Genomic DNA, 24,074 nt, shown 5'->3' with positions numbered 1-24,074 from the left:
TCTTAATCATCTTTACCTATTTCGCCCAGCCCTCATCCCCCTCCCTTCTGGTGACCACTGCTTTTGTTTTCTGTATCTTTGGGTCTATTTCTGTTTTGTTTGTTTCTTTGTTTTAGATTCCACATATAAGTGAGATCATATGGTATTTGTCTTTCTCTGTCTGACTTATTTAACTTAGGATACCCTCTAGGTCCATCCATGTTGCCACAAATGGAAACATTTCATTCTATTTTATAGGTGCGTAATATTCCATTGTATATGTATATGTGTGTGTGTGTGTATAAAATATCTTCTTTATCCATTCGTCTACTGATGGACTCTTAGGTAGCTCCATATCTTGGCTATTGTCAGTAATGCTGCAGTGAACATTGGGGTGCATGTATCTTTTTGAATTAGTGTTTTCATTTTCTTTAGATAAATACCGAGATGTGAAATTGCTGGATCATACGGCAGTTCTATTTTTAATTTTTTGAGGAACCTACATACTGTTTTGCATAGTGGCTGTACCAGTTTATATTTCCACCAACAGTACACAAGGGTTCTCTTTTCTCTGCATCCTTGGCAGCACTTGTTTTTTATTGTCTTTTTGATGATAGCCATTCTGACAGGTGTGAGGTGCTAGCTCATGGTGGTTTTGATTTGCATTTCCCTGATGATTAGTGATGTTGAGCATCTCTTCATGTGTCTGTTGGCCATCTGTATGTCTTCTTTGATGAAAGGTCTATTCAGGTCCTCTGCCCATTTCTTAATCAGATTGATTTTTTTTTTTGACATTGAGTTGTGTGAGATGAAGTCTTTCTTAAATCATGAAATCTTTCTTCATAGTCAAGTTGGGGTCCTCAGAGAAGGCTCATCTCGTCTCTTGCCTGGAGAGTAACATCCTGAGGGTTGGTGCTGTGATTGCCCAGTGGAGGAGGAGCCTCAGTAACAAGAATGCAGCTGAATGTTCTTTAATCCTCCTATTTTCAGCAAGGCAGGTCTCTCCTCAATTCTGTCTGGTGTCTCCTAGTCCAGAAAGCATGTATTTACTTCAGAGAATAAACCTCCCTCTTCTGCCTGGCTGGGCAAGGGGCCATTGCTAGTCAGGGAAAGAACCTGGGGCTGTGCTTCCTAAACAGGTTGCCAACCAACCTTCCTTGTTTTATCCCCCCATCCTTCTCTCTTGCTTTCAAGAGGGATTGGCACCACCAATTTCTGAGCTATTAAGGGGTTTTGCAGTATAAATTGGGTTGGTTCTCAGCTTCCCCCACAGCTTTTAGGGATTTCTGGGCCATTCACCACTTTTCCATCTGATTTCCAGTTTCAAAAATTGTTACTTTTATCTCCTCTCTGGTTCTTCCCATCTTTGGTTATTATACTTATTTTGTAAAAAACTGTCATTCTGGTAGGGTTTGGAGAGGAAGCAGAAGTAGATACATATGTCTAACTAGCCATATTTACCTGGTAAGGCTGACATTCAAACCAGCATCTGTTCTGATTCGGCTGGGAGTGGGCCTTAGCATTTGTTAAAGATTTTGAATATCACCCCTGTCCAGACATGGTTTCCCCTGTTCATCCTTTAGGATGAGTTCAGATGTCACCTCTTGTGTACTGCTTTATTGTGTTCTTCCTCCCCGCCCATCTCCCTCCCCCTACAAGAAGACTTGTCCATCTCTCCTCTTGAGTCGCATAGACTTTGCATTCACTGCTCTCAGTGCATTTACTGATGATAATTTGTACAACTGCCTGGCCCTCTTAGACCAGGAGCTTTGGTGGGGGGTGGAGAGCACCTCTTGTCTGTCTTTAAATCTCTACCACTGACCCAATGCTCAGACATCAACAGACTTACTCAATGTTTGCTCCATGAGCAAAAGCAAAACCAGGTGTTTTATGGGATGATGCTCTGAGGGTAGGCTTGCCTGGAGGCATCCCCCGCCCCCACCCTGCCCCACCGCCTGTCCCCTGTGACCTGCACGCTGGGCTAGAGTGGGAGCCCAGGCTGGGTCCCTGAGGGCTTGATCTCAGCCCTCTGTCAGCCTGTGGATTCTTTCTGGGAAACTTTTTTTCTCAGCACTGACCTTTCTCCTGAAGACTTTGTCCATGTGCCTGAGTTTGCGATTGGAAACATTGAGAACAGAGTGGGGATGGGAGGTATTGCTACGTAACAATCTCTACCCTCTTCAATGTTCCTGTGCACCAAAGGCAGGGCCGTGCTGGGTGGGGGACTGGTGCAAAGCCACGGAGGAGGTGTCATTATTCTGTAATTGACACGCAGGGCAGCTTTCTTCCCTGAGGCAGGCCCAGAGCATTAGCAGAATGACAGCAGCATTTACAGAGCCCGGCCACCTCAGTGGACAGGTCTTACAGTGACACAAATGCAGAGAGTGAAGCTGAGAGGGGTTGGACACCCCAAACTGCAGATGTACAGAGTGACAGTCTCTAGGGCTGCAGGCCCTTGGCTCTGCCAGCCTCCCCAGGCAGGAAGCTACTCTCTCTGGTCCTAACAGGGCTGTGAGGGGCGGGGGCCTAGAATGTCACAGCTGACTGACAGCCCTGCTTCTAGCAATGGGGCCTGGCCTTGGGCTGATTTCAGACATCTAGGAGCCTTTCCTCGGCCTCAGATGTCATGCCCCCAAATGGTAATTAACCAAGTGTAGCTGAGTCACTTGGGACGCCAGAGTTTTGCAAATGAAATGACTTTTCATACACACCTGCATAGTGTGACTGGAGAGACCTGGGAGGCTCTTCCTTCCAAATCATCGTCCTGGTCATAGACTCTGGGGCTCTTTTGATACCCAACTTAGAAGTAGGGTACCAAAAGGTGATTTCTTTGGGTCAAGACATTATCCTATTTAAAATACAAGTAGCTTTAAGAAGAACACATTGAACCAGTAATCCATCACTAAACACTTCATGTGGATTAATTTAACGTACTCATTAAACTGCTAGGACTAAAAAGAGTTCTTAGACTGCCTCTGCTTCAAAGTTTCTCGAAGTGTGTTTTCCAGGCCGGCAACATCACCACCACCAGAGAACTCATTAGAAATGCAGACTGTCCGGTCCCACCCCAGAAGTGCAGAATCGGCAACTCTGGGGATAGGGCCCAGTCGTCTGTGTTTCACAGGTGATTCTGATGCACACCTCAGTCAGAGAAACCCTACTCTTCAAGATTAGGAAACTTTAAGAAAGCCCAAGAAGGCAAGGGACTTGCCTGGGGTCACAAAGCTAGCTGATGGCAGAGCTGTCATTTTCAAATGACAACTGGTTGCCAGGATCTGGGGAGGAATGAACATTCATGGAGGCGTCTCCCTGTGCACGTCTCATAGCAGGAGTGTTATCTCCCTAAATCCTCACCACTATCCTGAAAATGGTCCCCAGTTGGTATAGGAAGACGTCGTGGCTCAGTGTAGTTGAATAATATGCCCGGATAGAGACAGGATTTCAGTCCTGATCTCTCTCTCTCTCTCTCTTTTTTTTTTTTTGGTCTTCTTCTGCAGTTACAGTTGTCATGTGTGTGCACGTGCTCACATGTACACCGTGGAGAGTAGTTACCAGACCCTGCTGGTAGGAGCGGGGCACTCTAAGTGGTCATGTCGGCTTTCTGAGGGTACGCCTCTCGTGGGGGTGCTTTCCCACCTAATCTCTTCCCAGCTGTGTTTCTGGTTGGGTCCTGACTCCAGTCTGGAGGGACAGAATGAGAGACCCCCACTCCCCACCCCTGACCTTTCTGCCCACCCTATTTCCAGCTTGGCCTGGGATTTGGATTTCCCAGTTGATCTCATGCTTCTGCGTGTCCTTGCTGTTCAAGGCAAGGACTGTTCAGAGCCTTACCGACTGTGGCCAGCACAGCCGTCAGGAGCGACCTGGGGTGGGGGAAGGGCTTCCCACCCATCTGGGATGGGAAGCAGGGCTCCTTGGGAGTCAGAGCCTGAGGGCACAGAAGGCTCCAAGTGGGGGTGGGTGGGGGAGCGCAGGCGCAGCCAAACAGAAGAGGAAATGAAAGAGGCTCACGTCTCCCTCCGGCTTCCTTCGCTGCATTTTTGGCAGGGATCAGCCACGCTGGCCTGTCTGTAACTTTCCAGGCTGTCTGCTCCTTGTCTCGCCCAGAAATACCAGATAAAAGAGACCAGGGAATGAGGGGTGAGGAGCTCCGGTCCCCCCCGCAGGATATTCCGCCAACATGAACTCTCTTTCAGGCCAGCACCGTGTGTGCCACCTGCCGGGGTCGAGCTGTCCTCACAGATCTCACCTCTGCGGGGTGATGGGTGGGTTGGGAGGGGGTGCCGGGAAGGCGTGTCTCCAGAGAACGCCTCACCGCTGGCCAGATGTGTGTTGCACTGCCTGTCTTGTGCCTGACATCCCCCCATGAACACCATTCCACTGAGTTTCCTGTGGTCTCATAGGAAAGTGGAATGCCAGAGGAAGGGTAACCCCTAATACCTTGCTGGTGAGTGACTTACCGGGTTCCAGTTAAGTGGGTGGGGGGTTCAGGGGAAATGGGCCAGTTGCTCTGAGTGGAGGCGTCTAGGAAAGAAAGGGACTACAGGAAGAGCAGGTGGGATGGCAGAGGCAGCCTGGCCGTGCTCAGAATCACATAACCTGGTGCTGGAAGGGACCCTAGAGATGCCAGAGAAGGGCCTGCGTCACCCAGGGACATTGAGCCAACGGGGGACGGAGCCAGACAGACCTGGCCAGTGAGAGCTCTTTATAGAGCCCAGTGTAATTATGGGTCATTTTTCCCGCCACCTCAAGCCTCCTCTTTTCTGTGAAGAGTTCCTACACCTTGGTTGAATCTCTCCTTCAAGAAAAGGTGACTTTCTCCAGGAAATTTAAAGTGGGCTCTATTTGTATGGTCATTAAACATCTTCTGAGGGTCTCCTGGGAACGGACGCTGAGGTAGGCTCTGGGAAGACAAGGATGGGGAGAACACTCTCCTTGTTCTTGCGGAGTTCGGAGTCCAGTGGGCAATGCACAAAGTAAAACACAACAGCTGAGATACAGTGTGAGCGAGGGCTCTCTGGGAGCTGGATAGGGGGTGCCTCTGGTCAGGAAGAAGTTGCCCCCAGCTCTTCTGGGGAGAGTCGCAGTTGGGGATGCTTGAGCTGGGAATTGAAGAATGAGTTTGCTAAGCAGATGAAGGAGGTGGGAGTGGGGAGAGGTGAGGGCATTCCAGGTAGAGGGGACATCTCAGGTGGGAGGGGGCGTAGCCCTTCCAGAATCTGCAAATATGGTTGAATCACGGTTATTGAAAGAATGTGTTTAGGGAAGGGCCAAGAGACAGTCCAGACTGGGGGTGGAGGGGGGGTGGGTGGGCCGGGCCATAAAAGGCATTGAGCGTGGCTATACTAAAGGTTTTGAACTTATATCCTGAGGGCCGTGGGGAGCCATTGAAAAGTTTTATTAGTCAATCAATGCTAACTTTCCAGTGTTAATAATGGCTTAACCTCAAAGGTTTAATTCTACTCCAGTGAAGTCCGCTGAGCCCTCCAGAGTCACAGCGGGAGGGAAGAGAGAGATGGAGAAAGCACACCAGCTCTTAGCGCCCCCAGCCTGGAAGTGACACATAAGGTTCTACTCTTTGTCTGTTGGGGAACCAGTCACATGGCCCCGCTTGCCTGCAGAGGAGGCTGGGAAGTGTCGGGAGGCACGGGCGCGCCTGGAGAGCACGAGCAGCTGCCCCAGGAGACTTTAGTCAGGAGGGCGCTGTGGTCCGATGTGTGGTTTGGAATGTTCACTCTGGCAGCAGACTGAGGGATGGATTAAAGGGCTGCAAGCGTGGAGACGGAGGCTGGACGGGAGGCTCTTTTAATTGGTGGCAGGGCTCCCCCTGCTCCCCAGTTCTCTGCAGACTGCAGCCGGGTGAGCCTTCAGGCCAGGAAGGAAGGTGGGTGGAGACAGCCACGAGGGAGGCAGACAGCTCAGGGGTGACGGGAGGTCAGTGATGGGCTGGTTGACAGATGCAATGGACAGCTACACATAGGGCTGCAGGGCTCGCAGTGGGCCTGATGAGCTGGGGGTGTTATTGGCATCTTCAGAGTTCAGGGCCTCCCTGCCTGTGAGCTCTGCCGAGGCGGACCTCCTGCCTCCTTGCCCCGTGTTCTCAGTCCTCACTTAGCACTGTGGGCGGAGTGAGCGCGTGGTAAATGACGCCACAGGTGCGCGTGAAGGGGCTTGGAGGAAGAAGGGAGCCAGATGGAAACATCCCTGGGAAAGAGTAGTCTAGAATGGCCTGTCTTCCAAGGTACTAGCACTTCTCTAGTGTTCCTAAGCTTCACTGCCACCTGTTTGTACCTCTGAGGGGTAATGCAAGCTGCCCCTTCAGAAGGACTCTCAGGTCCTCTCAGAGGCAGCGTTTGCTCCTGAACCTCTGCATATCTGTCCTCATGGGAACCCCGAGCCTGGCCGTATCCCCACTGCCATCTTCCACTGATAGGACCGTGGGGACCGCAGGCCTCCTGCCCAGCCTCTGCTCTCCTGGTTGCTCTGTCTGAGGTCAGGCTCTCACGCCAACCTACAGAACACATGGCCCTAAGCTGGCAGCGGGGAGGAAGAGCCCTGGGCTCTGGTATACACTCAGCTGCTAACTCTCCGGATGGTCTTGCAAAGTCACCCTGTATTTCTGGGCTTCAGTTTCTTCTGTTGGGTGGGCGTGGGGATTTTAAATGGGAGCTCTTCAAGCTCTGACATTTCCAGCTCCACAGGATGGAAACTGGATCTCCTAAGGGCCCAGCAATTTTCAGAACACTGCTTTTTCAAGTAGGGGCAGGAATACCAGGAGGCTTATTGGGAGTTTCCAGTAGGTGGTCTGGGCTTGGTAGAGCTCACCCGTTTTTCCTGGGGCTGCAGAAAATGCGGGGTGTGGGTCTCACATGTGGGCCTCTTCCTTCTCTTGCCTCTTTGGGAAATGAACTCCTTTGAGAAATGGGTGAGAACCACAGATCATCTCTCCAGAAGAGCACATGGCATGCACAGAACCATGTATCAGACACGTACCCTCTTTTACATTTAATTTCAGGGGCTCACGGCCTCCCTAAAATGCAGCTGGGCTACCTGCCTGCTTTCCTCTCCCTACTGGGTTCTGGGTTCCTTTTGCAAATTCACTGCTTCCTCCTGACGCAAACTGTGGAAGAGCTTCAGGAGCCACAGGAAGGGCCTCCGAGATGTTTGCTTTGACCTCACAAGGGATTGGATGAGGCCTCTCCAAAGAGAGGCAGAAAATCAGCACAAATTTATATGGTGACCGCTGAAGGCACTTGCTAGGTGGGGAGTGTGTGTGTGCTTGTCTGAGAGAGAGCGAGCGAGAGCGAGAGAGAGAGGGAGAAAGAATGTGTGTGTATTAGCACTGTTACCTTGATAACACGTCTTCTGGGAGGGATTCTCTTCTTTTTTGTAATGAAGCTTTTATTCTGCGATAGAGATTCGCATGCAGTTATAAAAAGTAATACAGAGGAATTCCTTGTACCCTTAACCTAGTTTTCGCCACTGTCAATATCTTGCAAAATTATAATGCAGTGTCACAGTTAGGATATTGATATTGATACAGTCAAGAGGCAGCGTATTTCCATCACTGCAGCATCTCTCCTGTTGCCCTTTTATAACCACGTCCACTTCCCTTTTCTGCTCTCGTTCTCTACTTAACCTCTGAAAACTAATAATCTGTTCTTCATTTCCATAATTTTATCATTTCAAGAATGTTATATAAATGCAGTCATACAGTGTATGTGTAACTTTCTGGGATTGGCTTTTTTCACTCAGTGTAATTCCCTGGAGATTCATCCAGATTGATACACTTACCAGTAGCTGTTCCTTTTTATTGCTGAGTAGACTTCCACAGTATGGATGGACCACAGTTGGCTTAACTACTTACCCATTCAAGGACATCTGGATACCTCTTCGACTCATGGGTTATTTATTTATTTATCTTATTTATTTATCGGCTGTGTTGGGTCTTTGTTGCTGCGCATGGGCTTTCTCTAGTTGCGGAGAGCAGGGCTACTCTTTGTTGAGGTGCTTGGGCTTTTCATTGTGGTGCTTCTCTTGTCGCGGAGCACAAGCTCTAGGCGCGTGGACTTCAGTAGTTGTGGCACTCAGGCTCAATGGCTGTGGCTCGCGGGCTCTAGAGCACAGGCTCAGTAGTTATGACGCATGGGCTTAGTTGCACTACGGCATGTGGGATCTTCCTAGACCAGGGATCGAACCCGTGTCCCCTGCATAGGCAGGCGGATTCTTAACCACTCTGCTACCAGGGAAGCCCTGACTCATGGATTATTTAGAAGCACGTTGATTTGTTTCCAAGTGTTTAGACGTTTTCCTGTTATCTTGCTATTACTGATTTCTAGTTTGGTTCCTTTGAGGTCAGAGAACACACTCTATATGAAATAGAGAACGAATTCTGTATGGAAATTCAGAGCTTAAAAAAAAAAAAACCCGAAGTATAAATACCTAAAAAAAAAAAAAAAAAGGAAATTCAGTTCTTTTAAATTCATTGAGGTTTGTTTCATGGCCCAGGATATAGTCTATCTTGGCATATGTTCTGTGGGTTCTTGAGAAGAATGTACATCCTGCTGTTTTTGGGTGGAGTGTTTTGTAAATGTTGATTAGATTCTGTTGGCTGATGGTATTGTTAAGTTATTCTATATCCTTGCTGATTGCCTAGTTATTTTATTAATTTTGAGAGAGGAGTGTGGAAGTCTGCAAATATCATTGTGGATTTATGTATTTTTCTTTTCGGTTCTGTCAGGTTTTGCTTCACATATTTTGCATTTCTGTTGTTTGGTGCGTGTGAACTTAGGATTGCTATGTCTTCTTGGTGGATTAACCCTTTATTATTATATAATATTTGCCGAGACCAGCTCGGCGACTCGAGGTGAGTGACGGGTGCCGCAAAATTAAAGAAAACACAGACACAGACTTAAGAGAAAGATGGGACGGGTGGGGGGGGGGGGAACTCAAGACCTCTAGGATCAAGAGCCTCGCAGATTGATCCCACGTTGCTTTTATTGAGTTCTTGGCATAGCCTAAGGGTCTAACGCTTCCAGTTTAGTCCCATAAACAAGGCTATCTTTGAAGTAAACAAACAAAGGTTCACATGACTGGGGGCAATGATCTTTGTTTGCCTCCTGGGTCCATCTGAGCAGGGTGTGGATTTGAGCAGGGTGTGGATTTGAGCTGGGTGTGGAGAGCAAAGCAGCCCTGGGGGCAGGAGACCTCTCTCAAAAGGATTAAGGGTCTGTGCCCCACCCCTGTTAGCCCCTCTGCGACTGTGCCTGTCTTAGGTTGTTCCTCCCCTGAGGAATCTTACCCGTCTCTGGCTAACCAGCCATCCTCCGGGGCCAAACAGGGTGATAAGAGGTGTGCAAGTGAGAAAGAGGCTGCGCCCCCAGAGAGGGTCAATTTTCTGTTTCCATGGTAGCCTATGCACCCATGGTCTCCACACCCAGCACCCTTAGTTCCTCCACTGCTCAAGCAGGGCATCCTGCACCCAGTTGCTCGGCCCACATACTTTAATTACTTTTAGTAACAGTTTCAAAGTTTCAGAAAGGCTTCTGAATGTTTTCCCACAAATATTCCTCTCTGTGCTCACTTCAGCAGCACATATACTAAAATTGGAACAATACAGAAAAGATTAGCCTGGCCCCTGTGCAAGGACGACACACAAATTCATGAAGCATTCCATATTTTTGTTAATATGCTTGTGGTCATTCTATCTATCTGTAATAGTGTCAACAATAAAAATAAAGTTAAAGAAATTCCTCTCTGTCCTTGGTAATTTTTTCCCCCTGAAGTCTAATTTATCTCATATTGATATAACCATTTTTGCTTTCTTGTGATTAATGTTTACATGATACATACATTTTCATCCTTCTACTTTCAGCCTGCCTATATCATTTAACTTGAAGTGAATTTCTTATTGACAGAATAGTGGGTCATGTTTTTAAATTGCTATCTTTAGATTATTCACATTTAATGTAATTATTGATATTTTAGGGCTTCAGCATGCAATTTTATTTTTATATTTTCTGTTTGTTCTCTCTTTCATTTCTGTTTTCTTTTTCCTGCTTTCTTGTGTGCAACCTAAATATTTTAAAGAATTCCACTTTGACTTATCTATAGTATTTTTCAGTTTATTTTTCTTTTTTGTATTTTTTTTAGTGAATTGTACATTATGTGTACATGATTTAACACAGTCTACTGGTGTCATCATTTTACCAATTAGAGTGAAATATGTCTTTTTACCCTCCTTTGGATTACAGTGTAATTGTCTTAAATATTTCCTTTGCATACATTGAAAATCACATCAGACAGTGTTATAATTTTTGCTTCAACTGTCAAATATCACTTAGAAATTTAAGAGGAGAAATGTCAGTTGTATTTACCTACACTTTTGCTTAAGTGTATTTCTTCCTTCCTGATGTTCTAAGATTTCTTCAATTTTTTTTTTCCTAAAGAACTTTCTTTAGCCACTCTTTTGGGGGTAGATCTGTTGGCAACAAATTCCATTAGTTTTCCTTCATCTGAGAATAACTTGATTTCCTCTTCATCCCTGAAGGATATTTTCATTGAATACAGTATAGGATTCTGGGTTGATGGTTCTTTTCACACTTGACAAATGTTGTGCTACTTCTTTTTGGTCTCCATGATTTCTGATGAGAAATCTGCTATCATTCTAATTGTTTCCCCCCATATTTGTAGGTATCATTTCTCTAGAGCTGTTTTCAAGATTTTTTTTCTGTCTTTAGTTTTCAGAAGTTTGACTATGATGTGTCTTGATGTGGATTTCTTTCAGTTTATTTTGTTTAAGATTCTCTCATCTTGAATCTGTAGGTTTGTGTCTTTTTCCAAATTTGAGAGGTTTTCAACTCTTGAGCACTTTTTCAGTCCATCCTCTTTCCCCTCTCCTTTGAGACTCCAGTGACAAGAGTGTTAGACTTTTTGTTGTATTACTATAGGTCCCTGAAGCTTTGTTTGTTAGTTTTCAGTCTGTTTTCTCTTTTTCAGTTTGGATAATTTTTATTGCTCTGTCTTGCAGTTCATTGATTCTTTCCTCTGTTCTCTCCATTCTGCTGTTGAAGCATCCATTGAATTTGATATTTCAGTTAATATATTTTTCAGTTCTAAAGTTTCCACTGGTTCTTCTTTATATCTTATATTTCTTTGTTAGATTTTGCATTGGTTTCAAACATGTTCATAGTTGCTTGTTGAAACATTTTTATGATGGCTGCTTTAATATCTCTGTCAGAGAATTCTAGCGTCTCTGTCATCTTGGAGTTGGCATCTACTGACTACTTTTTTTTCATTCAGTTTAAGCTTTTCCTGGTTCTTCAAAATAAGTGATTTTTTATTGAAATGTGGACATTTTGGGTAATATGTTTTGAGACTTTAGATCTTACTTAAAACTTCTACTTTGGCTGACTTTTTTTTTTTTCAGCATGCTCCAGAGGGGAGTTTGGGGGCACTGCTTTATTACTGCCAAGTGGAGGTTGAAGTCCAGGTGTCCCACTTGGCCTCCACAAATTTCTTTCTGGTTAGCAGGAGTTGGAATGCCTAGTTACTAGTACCCTTGTGACCTCCACAGATAACTACAGGGGTTGAGGGTGGCCTCTTTACTGCTGAGCAATAGTAAAAATCCTGATTCTCCACTAGGCCTCCTCTGACACCACTTTAGTGGGAAGGGGTTAGGGTGCCTCCTTACTGCTGGTGGGAGTGGGAGTCAAGGCTGCAGTGGGCCTTTGCTAGCATGGATGGGGGTGGGACCACAGTTTTTTTTTTTTTTTTTCCTGCAGTATTTGGCTGGATTAGAGGAGTTATTGTATAGAAGTTTGTCTTTCTGGGCTGCCCCTTTCCTAGTCTTTTGTTGGGGAATTTTTGTCTGTGCCTGTGGATATTTCCAGGTTGCCAGCTTCTTCCATTCCAAATCTGGGATATATGAGGCCAAAAGAAAACCCACCATCCAGGAACCTCACCATCCCATCTTCCTCAGGTACCAAGGTCCCTAGCCAGTTGCTTCTCTTTACCTTTCAGATATCACATTATGTTTGTTTTATGTGTAATATCCAGGGTTTTTAGTTGTGCTTAGGGAGAAGCGTAGGGTAAAGTGTATCTATTCCATCTTCCCAGAAGTGGAAATCTTCTCTACTTCTTTTTGTTTATTACTTCTTAGAATTATTGAGAGTGTAGTACATACATTTGGAAAAGTTTTAAACAGTACAAAAGGGATACATGAAAATTTCCCTTTCAACTCCTGTATCCTGGAGTGGCCACATGGTTCTTCTACCAGAGGCAGTCACTGTTACTAGTGTTTGTGTGTCCTTCTCCAGAGAGTCTGTGAGTGTGTGTGTGTGTGTGTGTGTTTCTCTTTCTGTACTGGGTAGTGGCACAGATTTAAACTCCATTAACCATGGATGAGAGCAGTTATACACACTCTGGTCCAGCAGCACGGTGTATATTTAAGCATATCTGCCAACCTAATGTATGAAAAACTGGATCGCATTGTAGTTGTAATTTGCATTTCCTGCCATGTGTGAGGATGAGTGTCATTTCTGATGTGTAAAATGCATTTGCATTTCCTGCTTTGTGGACTGACAATTTAATTTCTTCTTTATTGTACACGACTCTGTTCGGTTGTTGGCATTTCTTATGGACTTGCACATGTTTGCACATGCACATTATTTATGTAGCAAGGAAATTTGCCCCATGCCTGTCATTTATGTTGCCAATATTTTGTTCCTATTTTTTGCATTTTCTTTTGACTTTATTGTATTTTGTGGTACTAGATATTTAAAAAATTTTGAACTCAGATGTAGCCTTTTAAAAAACAACATTGGAATTCGGGTCATATTTTGAAAGTTCTTCCTAGTTCAAGATTACTACAAATATTCTCCCACATTTTTCTTCTAGCTCTTTTCATAGTTGCATCTTTTGTGTAGGTCCTTGATACATGTGATCCAAAGTTTTTTCAGATCATTCCTGAATTGTGTCAACACAGTTATTTGAAAAGTCTATCTTGTCCCCAGTGGCTTGAAATGCCACCTTGATTTATTGTGGGTCTTCTCTGTGTAGGCGCTTATCTGCTTTGTCAGCAAATTACCAATGGCAGCTGGTGGCCTGGGAAGGCTGTGCTGAGGTAATCTTGGAGCCATTTGCAAGGAAAGAAGCATTTTTGGAGAGGGATAAGGAGCAAGCGTTTCTGATTCTTCTCACCTTGGACTGCTCTGTGATTTGGTCTCATGAAAATGGGCTGATCCTGTTTCAGGGATGTTTTTCAACCATCTTGCCCCCTGAGAGTAGGAGGCCCCTTTTGTGAATCATAGGTCCTGCTCTCTTCTTGAATATCTCCTATACCCACCCCTCATCCCTATTCCCCTCTTCTGCCCTTGACATCTGTTCATTTCAGGCCTTCATGATTATGGCGTATTTTTTGAGAACCTTCCTAAATGTTTGTTTGAGTTATCTCTTGCTACCAAACAAATCAACACAAACTTAGTTTCTTGAAACAACACACATTTATTATCTCCTAGACTTATTATTGTTGTGGACCACAAGTCCTGGCACATCGTAGCTAAGTGCTGGCCTTAAGGGTTTTCATGAAGGTGCAATCAAGGTGTCATCCAGGGCTGGGTTCTCATCAGAAGGCTCAGTTGGGGAAGGATCCATTTCCTTTGTCATGTGGTTATTGTAGCTGTGGGATTCATGGAAGCTTGCTTCGTCAAAGCCAGAAAGGGAGAAAGAGTGTCTCTAGTGACTGGCTGCTATCAAAATGGAGCAAAATAATGTAATGTGATCACAGGAGTGACGTCCCATCATCTTTACCGTATTGTACTGGTTAGCAGTCATACCACACTCAAAGGTAAGATCACCCAGGGGCAGGTCTCATGGGATGCCCTTGGAACCTGTCCCCCACATGGGTAGTTTTCTACTCTAGTCCACACTTCACTGAGGAGCCAGATTAATTTTCCTAAAGCACATCCCTGACCTTACATAGTCTTCTGCTCAAAAGTCTGCATTAGTTAAAATTCACATTTCCTTATATTAGCATTTAAGGCTCTCTCCAAGAGCTGTCTGGCAGTTATCTGTCAAAATTGCCAGTGCACAAAGCCTTTGACCCAGACTGTATTCCCGATCTCTACTCCCATGTGAGTGAAATAATGAATGCACAAATGTAATCACTGCAGAATCTTTGAAATAACAGAAAGATTGGGAATAACCCAGATGGGAAGGACTGGTTGAATACATTACTGTACATCCAATCAATGGAATACTGCACAGCCACAAGAGGAATGAGGCAACTCTTTATAAATTCACATAGAGTGATCTACACCAGTGATTCTCAGAGTGTGGCTCCTTGACCAGCAGTGTCACCTGGAAACTTGTTTGGAAAGAAACAAAAAAGAACTGTAAAAACAACCCCCAAATAATTTACAAAATGTCAATAAGCACATACATACATATCAGTAGTTAATGTAGATGGACTAAATGTCCCAATTAAGAGACATGGAGTGGCTGCATGGATACAACAGCAAGACCCATACATATGCCGGGAAAGTGACTTTTTCACTGTACATCCTTTTGTACCTTTTGAATTTGAACCACTTACATAAAATATTAAAATAGAAAGATCCCATCCATCAGACCTCAGCTTTCCTCATTAGCTTTCTCTCCCATCTCTCACGTGGCCTGTTCACACCAGTCAGACTTGCCTTTTTACTATCCCTTGGGTTAGGGTTGACTTTCCTGGCCACAGACTTTGCTTACTTCTGTGCCCCCGCCTGAAATTCCCTTTGCTCTTCTCTGCATAATCAAAGCCAACTCCAAGGTCAGGCCCAGATGCTGCCTCCTTTGGGGGTTTGCCCGACCCCTGTCTCCTCAGGCAGGATTAACCGGCCCTTCTCCTTGGCTTCCCCAGCCCATGCCTCTCTCCACCCACTGCGAGGCTGCTATCTTCTTTCCTAGACTGGCGGCTATCTGTAGGCCGGGACTTTCTGCAGGCAGGGACTCAGCCTCACACATCGTCGTGTCCTCAGTACTCAACGCACAGCCCGCAAATTGATGCCCAAGAATCTTAGTGCATAGCTGAGCAGACAAGTGAATGATGGACACAGAGATGGGGACATAGGGATACAGGGTGGCCAGGACAGTGAACAGACCTAAGAGTGGGAATTGTCCAAGGAGGAGAAGAATGAATCTGGGCAGGAAAGATGGGGAGAGGCTGCGGGGAGAAGCTGCTGATGGCTGGGTTTTCTACCTTTGGTTGGGGGCTGAGCTATCCGTAGTGGCCTGGGTGGTGGGATGGGGAGGACGCCTTCACCTGGGAGCCCATGGGATTCATTTCATTTTATTGGAGAGGGGAGTTCTTTAAAAAAGGCAGGTGTGCTTTGGAGGGGGCCGTGACTGAGGGGTAGAATGTATGTCTTAAAAAAACCGCACACGAATTGGCAGAAGGGCAGGCCGCCCTCTCAAGGGGGTTATTCTGATTACAGCCAAGTTGAGGTGAAGCTGTTTTTTAATATTAAAAAGAATATGCCCCCCATGGCCACGCTGTCCCTAACCTCCCTCCATCTCGAGAAAGCATTTGACATTTCCTGCACATTTTAACGTTCTAACCAAATAATGAAATAATCATATTGGCTCCTCAGTCACAGGATTCATTTTCTCTCATTCCTGGGCTTCAAAATTCATCTCATATTTTAATCTGTTTTGAGCTCTTTTCAATTGCCTTGGAGAGAGACCCAAAGGTTCCCTGAACTCCTGTTGCCTGCAATTGTTTGGTTTCAGTTCCTGTGGGGTATTTTCTTTAATAACGTGGTCTGTCCTGCAGCAGCAGCAGGAATTCTAGGGGGGTCGGGGCTGGGCCTCACACTCTGTGGCTCCCTGACAGTAAATTAATACCCACGTTCCAACTCTGGGCTTTCTCATTCTCTGCCTTCCTCTTGAATTGTACCCTCCCTTCCCAATTGGGTTAATGTTTAAAAGCCCGGTCTCCTGTAGAAATTCTCTCCCAGCTACTCTTGGCTGCATGGTCCTTCCCTCCTCCACGCATCAAGTAGACACGAAAAACACAACGGCAACAGCAACCAGCATTTCAGAGCCGAAGTATCTTTCAGGCATGTTCTGAGCACTGTTATGAATTAATTCATTTAATCCCTCACTCCCCTCTAAGGTAGTATGAGCTTTAGCGTTCCCATTATTTTGATGTGTAGACTGAGGTAAAGAGAGAGTCAATAACTTGTCCAAGAGCTGGAACACATCTAAGGTCAGTTTCAACCAGTTGAACTCTTGGTTCTCCTGTTTCTTGTGTGTACGTCACAGCGTCTCAACCAGACAGCAGGCCCTCAGGGTGGGTGCTGCACCCTTCTAGGTGCTGTGCGAGGTGGTGTTATCATAAATACTTGTGGGTTGTTGGAGCTCTTTGTCTCATGAGAGACCAGGGAGGATGCTGGTTTGGAGCAGGAGGCCGGGGGCCGTCTGTACCTTTCTTAGAGCCGTTTGGGATGGTGGGTGGAGTTGCTCGAGAACTTGCCCAGGCTTCTTGGTTTAGGTAGGGAGTGACAAGGGGACATGGTGGTGCAGGTGACAGACTTCCCCTTGGGTGCATGACACTGTGTGTGTTGTAGGATTTTTGGAGAGAGTTGGGTGCCCATCAAAGAGCACTCTGTGATGACAGGGAGAGGTGAGCTCACTGGCAAGGGTCCCCCTTATGGAAATGAGAAGGGTCACTATACGGGAAGGCCTTGGCAATGGGGAGGGACCAGGGCCAGCTCTGTGTCCCAGGGGTTCCTCTCTGGCAGTGGAGTCTGGTCCTCCAGTTGGGGTGCCTTGGTTCTATAAAGATGACCAACCTTGGGCAGGCATTTCACATCTTCGAGCCTCGGTTATCGCATCTGTAAAAGGGGGAGAAACACCCAAACCTGTGGCAGAGCACTGGGAAGGACAGATAGGGCAGTGCCCATCAGGGGCAAAAGCTTCACGGCAGGTAGAACTGGAATTACACGACCGGAGACAATTTCTCTTTGGGTCTCTGCTCCTGACATACTGTCTGTTGGGCCTCTGTGTTTGTCCAGACTCGTTAAATCTGTGTAGCTTCGGCCTCTCCCTTTCTGTCCCTGGCAACTTGCTTGAGCCCTTCTGGGGCTGCTTCCTCCACATCAGGGTTCTGAGTGCAGCCCTGTGCAGCCACATCCCCTGGATGCCTGTGAAACTCTGACTCCACCCCCAGAGGTTCTGATCCATGGTGCTGGGTACATCCTGGGCTTGGTATTTCTTAAAGGTTTCCCAAAGATTCTGGTGTGCCCCGTGTTGAGACCTCCTCTCCACAGCATGGCACAGCACAGGGCGTGAATGGAGTGAAGAGAGGGTCCATTAGACCCTTAATATTCCTACTAAAATTTTTTGAAAATCATGTTTATTAGAGGCTATGATATGTTTTAGGCGTGATATTTTGCAAGGTCAAATAAAATTAAATGAGTACATTGAATTTTTACATTTAGCAAAAAGACTGTACAGGTGAGTTAGCAGGGATCCCCTTTGGGATCTGAGGCTTGAGACTCTGGAGGAGCTGGGATGCAGGGGGCAGCAGCAGACCTGGAGCCGGGAAGCCTGGTTACCAAGGCTGACTCCGTCACTCACTTACTCTGTGAGTCTGGGGAAGCTTCCTCATGTGTCACATGGGAATATTCACACCTATCTCACAGAATCATTGTGAGGGTCATGTGAGATCATTCATGAAAACTTTCTGAGAAACCAAGGCTTCTATAGAAATGAAAATATTGCATAAAAACAATTGTGTTCTGTATTCTGTCAACTGTGACTCTCTGGACATCATTCCTTACGAGGTCTGCCTGACGCGGGGAGACCAGATGTCCCAAATTCCTGGTCTCCTGCACAGGTTTACACCACTATGTGCATTCCAGATCTCATCCACTCCTGGCACTGATGACCAACCCTTCCTCTCCCCAGCTCCCATCTGCAAATTCCATCGCCCTCCGCCAGCTTCTTCCCCTCGGGAGAGAAACATATGCCTCTCTCCCACAGTAAAAAGAAAACACACCTGTGACCCTTGGACCCCTCTTCCTTCCACCTTTGCCTTACATCTAAGTTTCTGGGACACGTAACTCATGTGGAGACCTCCCTTTTCCTCGCTCCTTTCTACCTGTGTCCTGGCAGAGGCCACCCATTTCCCATGGCCACCAGCTGCTCCATCCTTGTCTGCCTGAGGTCTCTGCCTTAGGTGCCCTATGGACCACTCCCTTCATGACACACCCTTCCTTCCTGTGGCTCCCTCACATCCTCCCTTCCCCTCTCACCCTCACCCTCAACTTTGCCTGATCACTTCCTCTTAGGGATTCCAGTTCTTAAATATTTCTCATACCTGTAGATTCCCTTCAGTGCCCACCACCACTACCTTGGTTCAGCCCCTCTCTCACCTGGACTCTCTCTTGCCTGGCCTATTGGTCCAGCCTCCTAAGGTGCTCTGACCTCGCTCCCTGGCTGCCTCTGCCCTCCAGGGTCAAGTTCAATACAAAGCCCTTTGTGCTGTGGCCCTTGCCTATACCTCCAGACGCATCTCTTCCAACTCTTCCTATGACATTTGCATTCATTCCCCAAATATGTCCTGTTGTGTCAGGGATCTGGGATTTTCCATGTTTTGTAACATCCCTATAAAACCTTTCCTGTCCACCACTACCCCAACCTCATGCTGGAAAAATGTTCATTTTGTAAATCCCAGTTCAACTGTCAGATCCCTCAAGGAGCCTCCCCTGGTTCCTCTGCTCCGTCCCCTAGTGGGCTTAGACTCACCTTGCCTTGCTCTGAACCCCCGCTGCTCAGTCATGCTGCTTTCAGAGCTCTCCTCGCACTGTATTATGCATGCAGCATGTGCTTCCCCAGACCTGGAAGCTCCTTGAGAGAAGGTTCCTGGCTGGTGCTCCCTCTTTCAAGCTCTTGCTCTCAGATTTGCAGCGCCTGGTGCAGAGCTAGTGCTCAACAAATGTTTGTAGAATTGAACTGAGTTGACTGAACTGCAGAGGACAACTTGGAGCATCTTGACAGGCCATAGTGACTTCTGAATGCCCAAGAAATGCCACTGTCCCTGTATTCCAATGCTTGGAAAAGCAGTTATCCTCACATGGGATTGATTGCTGATTTATAGTGAGCGAGGGTCTTAACTTTTCAACCCTCTGCCATGTTCTGATCTCTGCAGACAGCGGGGAGCTTCCTCTATGAAGGCCCCGTTCATGAACAATTCCAGGTACACGCACATCCTAGGATGCTGTGACTTGGGCCTGTGGAAGCAGCCAGAGCACTCCAGCTCTGAGCCAGGGAGAAACTCCACTGTCCTGTATGCTTTCCTGATTTCTTTTTCCTGCATCTACATCCCCCTGATGATAAGCCCCTCCAGAAGGGCAGTGGTCTCTCCCTCCGCCCCACCCCTACCCTCTGCCTCAACACAGATGTTTTCTTGCTCCTGTTTTGTACCACCCATGGCTTCCTTTCGAAGGTCTCTCCCACCTTTCTGTCTTGGGGAGAAAGGGAAAGGATGGCTTGTTAAAGTAACAAAGCATCCTCGCAGAACTGATGTTGCCAGCTTTTGATGGGTTTCAAGAGGCTGTACTTGCAGGGCAGGCCTTCTTTGGCCTCCTTTTATATCCTTGAACTGTTGTTAAACTCATTCTTGAAATTTTCCTTTGTACATTCCGCCTGGCTCACTCTCGCAGTGGTATCTGGTGTCCCATCATGTTGCCATCACTATAAAACCTTTCATTTTAACTGCCTGTTATACCTAAAAATGTGTTATGTTATACAGTAGAATGTTGATATTGTAAGATTGTAATATTATATATTGTAATAATGTCTGTCCCCTGTCATTTTTCTTGAAAAATCACGTTTTGATCATTTTCATAGATTCCTCTTCCTAAACCTGCTCTGAAAGATCTCCTTTATCCTGAGTGAAAATGACAAATGCTAGGAGAAAGCTTGGCTTCTCACGAGGAGGGAAAGGGATGAAGCTTGGGTGCAGGAATGTCAGGCACCAGCCCTGGGGGGCTGTGGGTGTGTGTTCGCGGGTGGGGTGGTCCTCAGCTCTCTGTCTTCTGGCCCTGGGCAGGATTGTCTTTCCTGTACCCCTTGTTGTAGGGCAGGGTCACAAGACGAGGTCTGGGTGTGGACGGCAGTAGGATGTGGATGGCGTGTGCTGGATTTCACCTCCAGGTTGGAGCATTTAATTACCAGTGCAAGGCCCTCCAGGGCTGGCAGGGCAGTCGACCACGCTCGAGACCATGGCGCCTGCAGCAGCAGCTTGGAGTCCCGACTGACTGCAACAAGCCCAGCCTGTGGTGGCTGGCTGTTGTTACCGCAGCATGACCTGGCCTGGCCAGACTGGCAGAAAGATTGGTTCTCTGCCTAGAATCCTTGTGCGATGTGACAACAATGTAAACTGTGTGCCATTTGCTGCAGGCAAATATGAAAATGAAAAGGGTGGAGTGTAGATGCCCATGGACCACGAGCATGAGATACGCTTCTGCTGTCTCTGGCTGCAGAGATGTTGGGGTTGTCTATATGGCTGGCCTCCCTGACTGATGCCGGAGGTGGGGAGGGCCCGAGCAGGGTTGGGTGGGGCAACATTTGAGTACCAGTGAGACCTGCCTGGAGCCCCTGGCAGCTCCAATCTTAGCAGGCAGTCACCTCTGTGCCGTGGGGGAAGGCCAGTTCCGAGTCCCACACCCCCGGGGGCACCCGTGAGAATTCCCCGGACCCTGTGACCCAGAGACCGAGCAGGTTTGTTTTCTCCTTGGAGCTCTTCCTTGTCTGTGTTTCATTGTCACCTTTTCTGTGTGACAGCGCCAGGGCTCTGGGGAGGCAGAGGTGAGAAAGTGTGAGCTCTGTGTCCCCTTTCCCAGCTGTGTTTCTCCAGGTGTTGGCTCTGAGCAGAATCCACAGGAAGGTGAAGTCCCTCTGACAGCGCCCCGCCCCCCACAGCCTGTATCCCTCATCACTCCAGCCTCCTCTCCGGGCAGCTCTCTACCTGGCTGTTTGCTTCCCCCCCAGAATGTGTACATTCTCTAGCCCTCCTGGGACAGATCTTCCAGTGTGTTTCAAGGTGACAATCTGGTGATCTGGTAGATTAATCTCAGTGCATATGCTAATGAGGAGTGCAGGCTGCCTGGGGGGTTGTTCATTCCTCAAAGGGTAATTGAAGCTCCCCGGAGCCCAGCTCTGAGCGCAGGACTAAGGGGGAGGGTGGGGTGCAAGAGGGGGAAGAGGGCACTCTGGATTGTGGCTGGGCTGGCCTCTGGACCCTTGCAGTTCAGCTGGAGAGGACAGGGCTGAGCTGGTGGAGGGTTTAGAAGGGCAGTGCAGGGTAATGTGTGCTAGGAGCTCTGGGTGGGACCCAGGCCATGAGAGGGGGCCAAGGGGATGGCGAGAGTGCTCTGTGGTCTGGGATGGTCAAGGAATGCCGAGTCACGGTCCTCGGGCCTCAGTTTTCCCATCTGTCAAATAGGGACGATGGGCTTGTAGACTGCTGCTTAGATTGCCTGATCCAAGAATTTCCAGGGAAGCCTGTTCAGCACCAGGACTCCCAGGCCACTCCTAGAGACTCAGAATCTGTGTGTCTTGGAGCAGGGCTAGAAACCTGGCTCTTTATTTCTTGTCTGACCTCCCCTCCCTCCCCAGTTCCTCCTCGGGGAGCTGGGATGTTGGGAGTTTAGGGAGGCAGGCTGTGAAAGGTGTGGGGACTTTGAGGGGGACCTTCGAGATGCCCAGCTCTGTGTTGGAAAAGCACTTACTGCAGCTGGGGCAGGTCACTCGGGAGACGAAGCCATAGTTCAACTCTAACTGGTTGCTGACTAACTTGCCCACCGAGTCAGCAGGACCAGGGGAGAGTTCGTTGACCAGGATGCCTTTTGGAGGAGAGCTGGAGGCAGCCTGACTGCTGGGCACTCTTTGGGTTCAGCCTGTCCTGATAACACTTCGGGCTGCTTGGGAAGGCTTTCTGAGCCAGCTGACTCTGTGATTCTTTAGACCAAATGTGGGACTTGGGTCCCCATGAGAGATCAATGAAATGGTCAGCCCCAATTGGGCCAGCTCCTGTCCTAGTTGGAAGATGCTGCTAATAATTCAGCAAACCCAGCAGGGTGCACTGAGGACCCTGTACCTCAGTGGTTCTCAGACTTCCTGTGCATCAGAATTGCCTAGCGGGCTTGCTAAGAAGGGTGCTGGGCTCCACCTCCAGAGGGTCTGATTGAGGGGAGGGGTGGGCAGAGACTTTGCATTTCTAACGTGTTGCCAGGTGCTGGCTGCTGCTCCCGGGACCACACTTTGAAAGCCAATGCCAAATTCTCAACCCACTAGCCTCGGGGTAGGGGTGGTTTCTACAGACTCAGGACCCAGTCACTCCCTGCAGGGCACTTATACTCTAATTGGGGACCTATTCCCAGCCACCCAGATCAAGGGGATATGAGGTAGTGAGTGTCACAGTACTGAAGTGACCTCAAGATGATGGGCACCTGGGAGGCTGGGAGAGGGAGGGAGAAGTGGGGGGAGAGGCCTCCTGCAGCAGAGAGGCTGTGAGGGTGGGCAGACCTGGAGCACTGTGCTGTGCACTGCACACAGTTGACCTAGGAAGGGAGTGGTGCCCCCTGGAGTTGTGCAGTGCAGTTGCTGTAGCAAATGAGAGAGTCCTTGGTGCTGGGCCAGTGTGTAGGGGCACAGATTGGGGGCTCAGAGTAGGCCCGGGGCCCTGTGTAGAAGCCAGGGGCCAAGTGGATTCCTGCTAGGGGCAGGAAGGAGAGGAGGCTTTATAGGAGCCAGCCTGTGGAACGTCTGAAATGCTCGGGTGAGGAGTTCAAACTTTATTCCATGGTGAACTGGGAAGAGATCAACAGTAGTTTGGCTCCCCAAAGCAGACATCTGGAAATTGACTCTTAAATTTTGAAAAACAGATTTTCAGTAGTAGCTCATGGCTGGTCTGTGTGACATAATTTCAAAGCCGAATCTCAGAACTTTCTCTGTCGTCTCCTCCCCACCAACCCCACACCCAGCTTCTTCCTCACAGTCCTTGAAATTTCACTATTAGAGATTATATCTTCTTGTTCAAAATACTACTCTCTCCAAAAGGCTTGTGTTATGAACCAGTAAGGAGACAGTAGGTTTAGGCCCACAGCCTGGCCCTTCGAGAAAGGCCCTGAGTACATTTCCCGGAAGCAACTAGATTAGAGTTGTTAAGTGGTTTTAACATCAAAGATACATGAAATTGGAGGAAATTGGGGGACAGGGACTACAGCCTGGCAGAGGGTCAGAGGCTGAGCTCAGCCTGCAGCCTTCCTACCTTCCCCACACTGCTGGTTACAAAGAGCCTAGGGAAGTGCAATTTATCAGTCAACAAAGCTGGGGAAAGCGAGAGCATTAAAGAAGGAGGGGGGTTTCTGCACAGCCAGTACTGGGTGCACCTGCGGTAAACAGAACACTCTTTGAAGTGAGAACACCTGGACACCACTGTCAGCCCACCTGCTTGTAGTCTGTGTGATTGTGGGCCTGAGCTCTCTGCGCCTCAGTTTTCACATCTGTACATTGGCTGTGGCCGTCCTTTCCTGTATCCCAGGGTTGCTTTGAGGTTCAGGAGGTCCTGGATAGGAAGCTCTGTGCAGACTGCAAGACACAGCAAAAGCAAAGGATTATTGTTATAACAGTTTCTATTTTTATATCGCTTTTAGGCTTCCAGAGAATTTCTCATCTTTTCTCTTAATGTACAACAGCTGTGCGAGGTGGGCAGGGCCAATGGTAGGACTCTCACATACAGATGTCTAAGCCTGGTTGATGGCTTGTCCGAGGCTACCCCTGAAAGCTGGGGGTGAAGGCCTGGAGCCCAGTCCTCCCGACACAGCGATCACAGTTTTACAGCTCACCTTCGACCTTTTTTAAAAAATTTATTTATTTATGTATGTATTTATTTATTTATCTATTTTTGGCTGTGTCGGGTCTTCGTTGTTGTGCACGGACTTATCTAGTTGCGGCGAGTGGGGGGCTACTCTTCCTTGTGGTGCGGGGGCTTCTCATTGCAGTAGCTTCTCTTGTTGCAAAGCACGGGCTCTAGGCACACAGGC

General features: G+C 47.7%; 1 protein-coding gene and 1 non-coding gene across 5 annotated transcripts in view; both read left to right on the top strand.

The window, feature by feature from the left end:
- ZBTB7C (zinc finger and BTB domain containing 7C) overlaps positions 1-24,074 on the top strand; it is a 353,420-nt gene that overhangs the window by 32,006 nt on the left and 297,340 nt on the right. The window lies entirely within an intron of this gene.
- Positions 9,555-9,661, top strand: LOC130832191 (U6 spliceosomal RNA). Its single transcript, XR_009048263.1, has one exon. It is a non-coding gene; the product is annotated as a U6 spliceosomal RNA (small nuclear RNA).

This window comes from Hippopotamus amphibius, chromosome 11, assembly GCF_030028045.1.
Source record: "Hippopotamus amphibius kiboko isolate mHipAmp2 chromosome 11, mHipAmp2.hap2, whole genome shotgun sequence".
In the NCBI taxonomy this organism is placed as follows: Eukaryota; Metazoa; Chordata; class Mammalia; order Artiodactyla; family Hippopotamidae; genus Hippopotamus; species Hippopotamus amphibius.
Note: the sequence above shows the minus strand (reverse complement) of the source record. Positions and strands in the feature narration are given on the sequence as shown.